We start from the raw sequence: 11962 nt of genomic DNA, 5'->3' as shown, positions 1-11962 counted from the left end.
AATCTAGTTGATGTCAGCCAATCCAGATCAGGAGCCTAAGCTATGGGGAAGAAAGGTTACAAAACTAAAGCTGACAGAAGACAGATAGGAAAAGATGACACTGGGTGTATTTACACTGTAGAAATCATGCAGTCTGATATGACTTCAACTGCCATAGTTCCATCCTACAGAATCCTGGGATATGTAGTTTAGTGAAGTACCAGCACTCTTTGACGGAGAAGGCTAAAGACCTTGTAAAACTACAAATCCCAGGATTCGATGGGATGGAACTACAACACTTAAAGTGGTTCCAAACTGCATTATTTCTATAGTTCAGATGTGCCCCTAGAGGTAGAGAAAATCTGTAATACTAATGTTTCCTTCCCAACTTAGTCCCCGAATACAAATAAGAATATCATAGAATCATAGAATCATAGAATCATAGAATCGTAGAGTTGGAAGAGACCACTAGGGCCATCCAGTCCAACCCCCTGCCATGCAGGAAATCCAAATCAAAGCATCCCTGACAGATGGCCATCCAGCCTCTGTTTAAAGACCTCCAAGGAAGGAGACTCTATCACCCTCCGAGGGAGTGCATTCCACTGTCGAACAGCCCTTACTGTCAGGAAGTTCCTCCTAATGTTCAGGTGGAATCTCTTTTCCTGTAGCTTGCATCCATTGTTCCGGGTCCTGTTCTCTGGAGCAACAGAAAACAAGCTTGCTCCCTCCTCAATATGACATCCTTTCAAATATTTAAACAGGGCTATCATATCACCTCTTAACCTTCTTTTCTCCAGGCTAAACATCCCCAGCTCCCTAAGTCGTTCCTCATAGGGCATGGTCTCCAGACCCTTCACCATTTTTGTCGCCCTCCTTTGGACACGCTCCAGTTTCTCAATGTCCTTTTTGAATTGTGGCACCCAGAACTGGACACAATATTCTAGGTGGGGCCTGACCAAAGCAGAATACAGTGGCACTATTACTTCTCTTGATCTAGACACTATACTTCTATTGATGCAGCCTAAAATAGCATTGGCCTTTTTAGCTGCTGCATCACACTGTTCACTCATGTTCAATTTGTGGTCTACTTGGACTCCTAGATCCCTTTCACACGTAGTTTCATTCAGCCAGGTGTCACCCATCCTATATCTGTGCATTTTATTTTTCCTAAGTGCAATACCTTACATTTCTCTGTGTTGAATTTCATTTTGTTAGCTTTGGCCCAGCTTTCTAGTCTATTCAGGTCATTTTGAATCTTGATCCTGTCCTCTGGGGTATTAGCTATTCCCCCTAATTTGGTGTCATCTGCAAATTTGATAAGTATGCTCCCAAGTCTGTCATCCAGGTCATTGATAAAGATGTTGAATAGCACTGGGCCCAGGACAGAGCCCTGTGGGACCCCACTGGTCACTTATCTCCAGGATGAAAAGGAGCCATTGTTGAGCACCCTTTGGGTTCGGCCGGTCAACCAATTACAGATCCATTTAACAGTTCCTTTGTCTAGCCCACATTTTACAAGCTTGACTCGGTCATGGCCAATGTCTCTCTATCTGCTCAATTTTCCTCAATTTTTATCCTATTATATTTTAGTGTTTTTAAAATTGTGATTATCCTATATTGTAGTTTTATAATTGGGACGGGGGGTTGGGAAGCGATTAATTTTGAATTTTATTGTATTTTTAATGTATTTTTACTGTTGTAACCCACCCTGATTCCTCGTGATTAGGCAGGCTATAAATAAATCATTTATTATTATTATTATTATTATTATTATTGTGTGATATAATTGTCTATTAATACATTTCTACTTGCTTATCCTTTTTTTAAACTGGATCTGGCTATTCATGTTAAGGTTTGAGAGACAGTCTGGTCAGAATGCCTACCAGAGTGAACCCACTGAACAATGCAGCCACTGTTAAATATTGAGATTACTTTGAGGGCCAAGTACCCAATCCAGGGCAGGATCTTGAGTGGAAAGAGAGCAAGGTGATTGACAAGAGCCCAAGGGTTAGAAATTGAGGGGCCAGTCAGGATGGTGATCTGTCATGGAAACATACATGTTTCATATATTTCAAGTAAGTTTTTAACTTTCATTTTCAAATTTGTCTTACTGCCTTCAGCCATTGTCACATCTGGCAGACCTTGCTATATCCTCTTTTGTGCATGATGCTAGGTCTTCTACATTTCCCTCACAATCCTTAGGCTAAATTCTTCGAAAAATAGCATTTTAAAAGATGTGTAACATTTTCACTTGCTGCCATAATTCCCTATGCATCAAAGAGGGGAAAATACATGAAAATCGAAATGTTGTAAATCATCCTCAAAAATGAATTCACAAATACAGGTCTTTTGGACATAAGGGAAGACATCAGACAATTCTTTCCCTGCAAGAAAAAATGGCCCTATTCCACTTTCCCACCAATGAGAGTTCTCTGTCTGAATATAAAAGTAATACAGATTTCATTTATACAAAAAGATTTTTTACCCTTGTGCTCAAATTTCAGGCGGCAGGAGTGAGAGAATGGCCTGGCCTCCTTATGTTTTCTGTTGTTTCTAATGCCTACAGTTTTTAGAAGGCTAAAAAGGGACATGACTAAGCTAAAATTGGGAAGTGTCAATAGATGAAGCTACTAGAGCGAGCTTGTCTTTCTTCTCTTCATAGGAGCACCTTAATATGAGCACCATCAAAGAACTAGCTCCTTAGCCAAAAGCAGAGGTTACCAAAGACAATTTGGTGCCTTTGTTCCTAAATCATAAGGAACACCAGTCTCTAAGATTTTATACATGTAGCAAAGTTATAAGAGACATTTCAAAATCTATAGTGTAGTGATACCTATTATTAGATTAAGCTCAAAAGATTACATCTTTCTGGGACAACCAAAAAGAAGAAGGACAATAAAAGTTGAGTCATACATTTAATATTTATTTATTTATTGTTCATGAAAAGTTTTCCTTAAAATCTCAGAATGGTTTGCTTCCTTATCTGGAATACAGCTGAAGGTTTCCCACATAGTATATGTATTGGAAGAGATTGAATTCAGGTTGGTAGCTGTTAAAGATGGTAAGTGCATTTTGGAATGGGAAAAATGACAAACCAAATACAGCATCATAAAGGTAAAGATTTAAATACTGGGATTTAAATCTAGGCTTTTGAAAGCTAAGCAGTCAGAGTGCTCTGTGTGGTTGGGTGAATCTGTTATCCACCCCCCCCCCCCCAATCCATATTTCTTAGATGTTTCAATATTTGTATTGTCTTCACAAATGCTTTTGCAAATTTCAGAAAGTGTTTAACAACAAATAAAATTTTCACTCCGCTCTAGTGTTAAATGGATGAAATGCAAAAACTGCCCACTGTCATTTTTAAGATGAGATAGAAAATAAGGTAGATACTAAAGTAGGAGGGGGAAATTTATTTTTAGGGTTTGGTTCACATACTTCTTTTGACAGAGAATGAAAGAAAGCCATATCACTGAAAGCAGAGTTTTGATCCATTTTTTCCATCTGTAAAAACATTTTAATTAGTGTCATTCCATAGAGAATTGGCAATGAATTTTTCTTTAACTTACTGAGGCAGTCAGTGAAGAATTCTCTTAGGAACACTTTGATACCAGAAGGATATACTAGGCATGTTTGTGAAATTCCTTCAGGCTGTTTTTTTTTTTAATTAGGTTCTAAAATTGTTCAGTCAAGGTCACAGCAGTTGCCTCCTGTTCACTTTATGAGGTCCTGATCTGCTTCATGATGCTAGAGTTGAATACATTAGAGGACATAGTAATAATGGCTCTAATGAATGTGCACCAAAAGATATTTTTGAACAAAGACTTAGCAAACTGGTCATGCACTATCAAGGACAGCCTATTGTTCTGTGACTTCACTCCCATTGTCTTTGCCTCCTGTTAACTCAGATACTTGAGATGAATTAGCCAAGATGAAATGTGAAGGAATATTTATGCAAATATATTCCACATGAACAGCTTGGGATATATATATATATTTCATAGCTTTTTATAGTTTTGGAAATTAACTATCATATGCAATGTGTGGTGATATGTAAGAAAGGCAGTGCATTAATACTAGTAAATTCAACTGGCATTCTGCTATAATGACAATGTCCCAAGCTACTATTAGAAATACTGACTACCTGATTCCAGTATGAGAGTGGAAGCATCAGAGAGTGTCCTATATGCAGCATTTTGTATTCAGGGATAATTTCAACTACCTGGCCACCATAAATGAAGACAAATATAAATAGTTTTTTATATAAACAGATATAATTTTTAACATTTAAAAACTGCAATGAGGAGCATTTGCAAGGCTAAGAAATCCTCCAGTGCCCTCCACTCTCCACCAGTGAGAGAAGAGCTTGAGGGAGCTAATATGGTGCAATAGTGACTAACTGTTGGGCCCCGAACAGACAGGCCAAAATAAAGCTGCTTCGGGTCACTTTGGAGGTATGCTGTTTAAATGCTGCATGTGTCCTAAGAGGCCAGAAGTTGTGCCAAAGCCATGTTCCAGTCCTAAGGACTGGAGCGCTGCTTTGGCACAGCTTCTGGCATCTTAAGATGCATGTGTCATTTAAACAGCATACCTCCAAAGTGACTCAAAGCAGCTTTATTTTGGCGTGTCTGCATGGGCCCTATGTCTCTAACAAGATGAGCAGCCTGTTCGTCAGACATGTAAGAGATATGCATCCATAATCAGCCTCCAGAAAGGTATCTCAGGCCCAGTCCAGAAGGGCGGATAGGGTGCCCTTGTCACGTGTGAGGGGTAGTGCTTTTAGATGCCCCTCGCCCCTCGCACATGACGAGGCCATCAAAATGGCGACGCTCTGTACAGATGGGCGCCACCATCATTACGTGATGGACACATAGCGTCCACACATCATGGTGCCATTGTGACATCATGAGTGCACCATTGGTGCACTGCAGTGTCATAATGTCACCCAAGAAGAACCCGCTTTTTGTGGGAAGTCCAGTGGTCTGGAGGCTGCGGCTTCCCCGCGGACCAAAGCTGGGCACTGGGCATCCTTTTTGGATGGTCTGTCCCACGCCTCAAATGGGTAAGGTTACCTTATGTGCACCAGAAAAGTTTGCTACCTAGTCCCTATAACTGGGAATGCTGGGAACTGAATATCAAAACATGTGCACATAACTGAGCTATGGTCCCTCTCCTAAACTATGCTGTTAAATTTCTAGATTGACCACACATTTTTTCTGCATTACCACATCCAGAGAGGTAAAGAAATCCTACACTTATTTACATTGGTTATGATGAGTGGAGAATTCTGGTAGCTGTAGTCCAAAAGCTAGCACTTCCAAACTCTGTTCTAAATATGCCATTGTTATTTCTTTATTGTGGTTACCATCTACGGATCAACTTATCTTCCATGGAAATGTTAACCTTTTCTAAAAGCCATTGAATGTATTAGCCATCACCTGATTCTATGACAATCTACTAACCACGAGTCATATGATCTATTTTGAACCTATTTCCATTGGTTGACTTTCAGTTCTAGTACTGGAAAGGGAGAAAAATCAGTCTCCCCCCCCCCCTTCTCCATGTGATATATAAAATATGCATAAACCTCTGCTATATCTTTCCTTTATGTTTCTTTCCTCAGCTTTTTAACAGGTTTTGTCCATAAATTTTAGTTGTTGTTCTTAACCTCTTACAATGCTCTCTTACATTTTCTGTGTATGAGTGAATATAACTATCATTTGTAGAATTCCAAATTCATCCAAATCAGAGATAGATAGATAAGATAGATAGATAGATAGATAGATAGATAGATAGATAGATAGATATCCTGTTTATTTCCAGAGCTATCAGTCTAATGTCTGTTCCAGATGAAATTGTATAAAGCATTATTTATCTAAGACAGAAGTTAGGCCAGTAGGAATATCCCTTCCTCAACCATCCCCACTCAACCCTCTTTTAAAAACTGGCACAATATTACCTATCTTCTTGTCCTCTGAAAATGACACTGATTTTTGATGAAATCTTACAGAGTTTGGTCTGGTATTATATTTGAGATCTGGAAAGGCCATGAAGATTGTTGCCGACCCTGAAAAATAAACTTTATTTTTAATAGCATAAACTTTAATGAAAGTGGATATTGCACTTTTTTTCTGCACAGGAAACAATATTTCTGCATAGATATATTGTTATTTTTGTACAGAAATTACTGTTTCCTTTGAATGAATTTATTACGGCATACAAGCAGCATAAAATAATAAAATGGTTACAAAAATTACCTTACATCCAGTTAGAAACATTACTGTCTCCTATGCAAAACCACCATGTGTGATTTTTATGCATAATAACTCTGGAATTTCAAATAGGCTTCAAAAACAGCATCTTTTCTGAAGAGGTTCTCACAGAATAAGAAAAGTGTCAGAATTACTTACTTGCTCTCTGGTTTACATCCCTACTTTTTATAAGACATCCCAGAAAAATTAAATTGTACTTTTTTCAATATTTTCATTGTATTCCTTCTACTGTTCTTATTGCTAACAGCAGCCCACCTAATGCAATCATCTTGGTTTGAGATTCAAGTATTACTAATATCAATACAGATAGGAACCCTGGTGGTGCAGTGGCTAAGTGCCTGCATTGCAGCCACTCACTCAAAACCATAAGGTTGTGAGTTCAATACTAGCCATGGCTCAAGCTCGACTCAAGCTTGCATCCAAGTTGCTAAAATGAATACCAGCTTGTTGGGGGCAGTTAGCTTACAGTTGTAAATCACTTAGAGACTGCTTAGTTCAGTATGAAGCAGTATATAAATGAAGCTGCTATTGGTATTCTTTTTCTGCAGTTCTCTATTATATGTGCAAAATTGTTATCTTCTCTGAATTCCTAGCACACTCAGGTCATATTCCTAAAGCATAGGTGGGCAGCTTGGAATGGACAGTGATCTTCATTGCTGTCCCACATTCCCAAGGAAAACAGAGAGGCAGTCTGAGTTGCCTGAGTGTCCTCACTACAGAGGAGTCAGGAAACTGAATACTTTTCTTGACCTTTGTGTAGGAAATTTGTGTCGGAAATATTAGTCATTTCCTTTGTCAGTAGTGTTTTGAATAGGGTTGGGTTTGTTTTACTGCTTGAGGTCAGAGGATATGTTTATAGAGGCCCGGTACACACTACCAGAACGTGACGTCCTGGCGGCAATAGTAGGGCTTGGGACCATGCACCAACCGTACCGTCCCGAGTCCTACTACGTGGGCATCACCATTACAGCACTGCCCTACCTACATGGGGGTGTGTGCATGAAGTCTGGGCATCACAGTGCCCACATGTCATGCAAAAGAAGTAACGCCGTAAGGGCTGTCTTGGAGTAGTGCTGAATGGCATTTACTATTTTCTGCCAGTCTGCAACATTATCTTATCTGACAGAGTGTGGTTCTAAGAAAAGCAGCTTAGCATGTGATCCCCTGCATATACCACAACTGTTTAGAAAATGACACAACTGACGTGCACATAAGTAATGCAAAATAACCTGTTTGTCTAAACACTGCAGAGTTTCATATGTGATCCACCAAGAGCTATCTGCAAGTACAGACCATCTTACATATGTTTGACAGTCTCTCCCAATTTTTGTAGTCCAAGGCATGAAGCAAAAGCAAATGGTTTATCAAGACAGGTCTTGATACATGGCTGGTGGGCTTAATTCAGCATGCTTGACTTACTAAGATCTATAGACAGGTGATATCAACACTTGCATTGATTCCAGAATACACCCCCACCTGTGTTTGCCAGCAGAGTTGTTCAGGCAAACTTGGCACTTGCTCAGGATGCCAGCCACATGCAGAGCAATTTGCCTGAATCCATGTTGCTTCAGATAAGCTAATGTTGTCACCTTCTGATATCCAAGCCTCATTGCATTTACTTTTTTTATTTCTAATAGTGGATAAATACAAGGCACAAATGAGAACAACAGTTCACCAACATACACTTCTGCCCAAAGACCGTTGCTTCCAGGAAAACAACTAAGTCATTGTCTCTGTATAATTAAAAGACATGATAGCAAGTTTATTGATATGGGAGAGTCATCCCTTTTGTAGTGATGGATTGCTTAATGTTATATTGCAACTCCCCTTGGCACAAGCAGCAAGATTTATGTAGACGTGTGACTATCTTGTGCAACTCCTCCTGTGTGACAAGGTAAAGGATGGCTTCTTCAATATCTGGCTCAGGTTTTTTGTTTTTGTTTTTGATGGATTGGACCTTTCCAGTGGAAACTATATCTAGTTTTAGCCTTCTCAAGGTAAAGAAATCAGAAGTTTCTTGCCCTTGATGAGGCAAGTTTTCATTGGTGAAAGGTTTGCTTTTCAAACAATGCCACAAAGACAGAAGAGCCCTAACACAAAACCCTTATGATATATTCAGTGTGATCTAGTGAAGTGAATGGAAAAGACAATTGGATAGGAAGAGAAAATAGAAAAATAAATAGCTGTTATATTGACATGTTACTGCTTGCTTTTAAGCAAAGTAGATTAATTGAATGATTCATGGGCATATGACTAAAGATGCAGCACTTAGAGAAGAGCTGCACAACACTTTTGGCCCAAAAGGTCATATCTGATGTTATGGTGGCTAGAAACTGCATGTTTGCACATTCACACATGCATATAGACATAATATGCACACAGATTTAATGTGATGTGATCATATCTAGTAAAGATGTCTTAAATACCATGTTACAAACATTTATATCTTAATTTAATTTTAGTAAATGTATTAACTTTTAAAATTAGGGCAACTGGATTCTTTTAAATTTATTTAGTGCACCAAGTATTTAATATATTTAGTACCTTTATTAAAATGTTTGTTATATTTGTTATTAGTGTTTTCCTTCACTCCATCATCATCATCATCATCATCATCATCATCATCATCATCATCATCATCCAAATTGCCCAAATAATTGTCAACTAATTCTTTCAATTTCCTGCCTCTCATGTCTGCAACCCTAACAAGAAGTCTGAGATCATTTATTCCACAGCTAAAAGAGCATTCTCCAGGACAGGGACATAGCCAAGCCGGGGGGGGGGGTCTTGGGGTCCGGACCCCCCTTCCATTAGAAAAATGAATGGTGTGTGCTGCTGCGCTGCCGCACCCAAGCCCCATTATAATGGTAGCACTTAGTCTGGACCCCCCCTTCCTAAAATCTTAGCTACGTCCCTGTCCAGGAGATAATCTAGCATGCATCACTCAAGGGGTAGGCCCTCCAATTAGGTCATACAGTCCATCTAGAAACAATCCAGAGACCAAAGAGGATCGGCATTGGAACAGAGTGAAACTGGTGTGATTCCCCACCTCACCCCACCCCACCCCTCTTAAAACTGCAGAACTTACGGTTCTTTGCCATTTGTCAGCTAATCAACATCTGTTTGGAGACTTCTCTCATTGCCTTTTGGCTGCAGGAGCTCCCAAATCACAAACAATGGTATAGTCCAAACAGCTAGGTTTGGCATTAACAGTCTTCTTAAACAATTTTAAATCTTGGAATTTCAGGATTTTTAATATGGGAAAAAGGAGCAAGCCACTTAGTAATTTTAGACTATTTTATTAAAATAAAACAAAATAGTAAATACTTGTTTTTATTTACTTAATTTATATTAACTATAACAATATATCATACCTTTCTCCACCTACATCCTTCCTTTGTGACAGCTTTGAGCATAGTACTGTTTGTTCCTATTGGTTTAGCATTTTGGAGCATGCACACATATTGAATATATTCATTGTTTTTGTTTTCATTCTGTGGATGTTTTCATTCTGTTTTCTTTGGAGGGCTCAGATTTTCTATAACATAACTTTCTAATTACATGGTGGTAGAACTGAAAGACAAAGCAGTGTTGGTATGGAAAATCAGTATGAAAAGGGATCTTGTAGCAGACTAAAGGAAAAAGGTGATAGCATGAGCTTTCATAGACTTGAGTCTCCATGCATCTGAAGAAATAGGCTCAGGTCTATGAAAGCTTATGCTATCATTTTCGTTCTTTCAGTTAGTCTCAAATGTGCTACAAGATCTCTACATTCCAATTACACTATTATTTATTTATTTATATTATTTATTTATTTCAGTTGTGAACTTTTATAGCATTTGCTTATTATTTGCTGCCTCGTTTTGTGATGTGTAACAGATTACATCAGCCTGCTTACAGGTGATTGCATCACACATCAGATATCAGTAAAGATTTTGTACCAATGCTGTACTTGTTTTTTCACACAATGAACAATTTTACACCAAAAAAGTACATGACTATGTGGAAACCATTTTTGTACAAAAATATGCTTTTTGTGTTTAAAAAAATCATCAAATCTCTGTTTCTAGATAGTTATTTTTTGAGTGGAAAAATATGTTTGTGCAAAAACCAAAAATAAAAACAAAACAAAACAAAATAAAACCCGCCAAGTTGCTGCATAAAACAAAGTTCAAGTGAGCTTTTGTAACCCCTCCCCCTTTTTTCATTTAAATTGTGATTTTCTTGTGTGTGTGTGTGTAAAAAATACCTTCCAGAAATGTACTTCTAGAGGTACAAAAATACTCTCCAGGAGTTTTTGTAACTTTTTGTTTTCAAAAAAAGGTTTATTCTCAAAGTCCTCTAATTTTATATGTAGACACAAACATAAACTCATCTGTTTATAGGGAAAAAAATTAACATGAAAAATGTATTTTCACATGAAAACAATATTTTTATACACCACCACCCCCCACACACACTTTCCATGAATTTGTGTGGGTGGGTGTACACTAAATATTGGGCTTTCCAACAATAACAACAGTAGAAGCACTGATTATGCGTAAAAATTAATGTGGGTATTTGGAAACAGAATATGGGGTGGAGCCAGGCAGTTACTTGTGAAATATTTTGTTTCTGGTTTTTTGGTTTCTTGGGGGTTTTTTTTGGCAGAGTCACACAAAACATGGTATTCTCCACAGAAGGATTTCCTAAATCAGGGGTAGGCAACCTGCGGCCCGCGGGCCGGATGCGGCCCGGCGAGGCCTTGGGACCGGCCCCAGCCCGGTCCTGCCGCCGATTGCCACCGTGGCCTTTGGGGGGCAATTGTCTATAGAAGCCTCAGAAACATGTATTTATATTAACATTTTTTAAAAAATCAGCAATTTTTTCGCGTGTCCTCCATTTTTTAAAAAAAAGTGTCTTCCATTTGAAAATTTTGTCCTACATTTGTCCTGGTTTATTTATATATTTAATTTTTTAAAAAATTATTTAATTATTTATTTTTTGGCTTTGGCCCCCCAGTTGTCTGAGGGACAGCAACCCGGCCCCCGGCTCAAAAAGATTGCCTACCCCTGTCCTAAATCATTCAAACACCAGGTGCAAACTGAAAAATTCTTGCCACCATGTTATTCTTCCAGAATGGTCTTCTCATGTTTTTCATTCAGAAAATAGTGGCAAATATTCTTCCTACTGCTATCATACTGTTTATGTAAATCATTTTATTGGTGATTAGTTCAGTGAAATCAGTTTTGACATTCCACATAAATTTAGTCTATATTACATTACTATGGCCTGATACAGACAGCCAAAATAAAGCTGCTTCGAGTCACTTTGAAGGTATGGTGTTTCAATGATACATGTGTCCTAAGAGTCCAGAAGCTGCACCAAAGCCATGCTCCAGTCCTAAGGACTGGAGTGCAGCTTTGGTGCAGCTTCCAGACTCTTAGGACACATGCATCATTGAAATATATCTCTAATTCTGGTAGATAAAGCCAGTGTGGTATAGTGGTTTGAGTGTTGGACTAGGGAACTGAAAGACCAGGGTCTGAATCTCCACTCAGAAATAAAACGGCAACAGCAACAACAACAACAACAACAACAACAACTGGGTGACCTTGGGCAAGTAATAGTCTCTCAGCCTCAGAGGATGGCAATGGCAAACTCCTCTGAAGAAATATGTCTGATAGGTTCACCTAAGAGTCACCTTATGTCAGAAATGACTTGAAAGTAAACAA

This window comes from Sceloporus occidentalis, unplaced genomic scaffold, assembly GCF_023333645.1.
Source record: "Sceloporus occidentalis isolate IW3139 unplaced genomic scaffold, rSceOcc1.0.p SCAF_2, whole genome shotgun sequence".
In the NCBI taxonomy this organism is placed as follows: domain Eukaryota; kingdom Metazoa; phylum Chordata; class Lepidosauria; order Squamata; family Phrynosomatidae; genus Sceloporus; species Sceloporus occidentalis.
The sequence above is the reverse complement of the archived record's forward strand: the minus strand, read 5'-3'. Positions refer to the sequence as shown.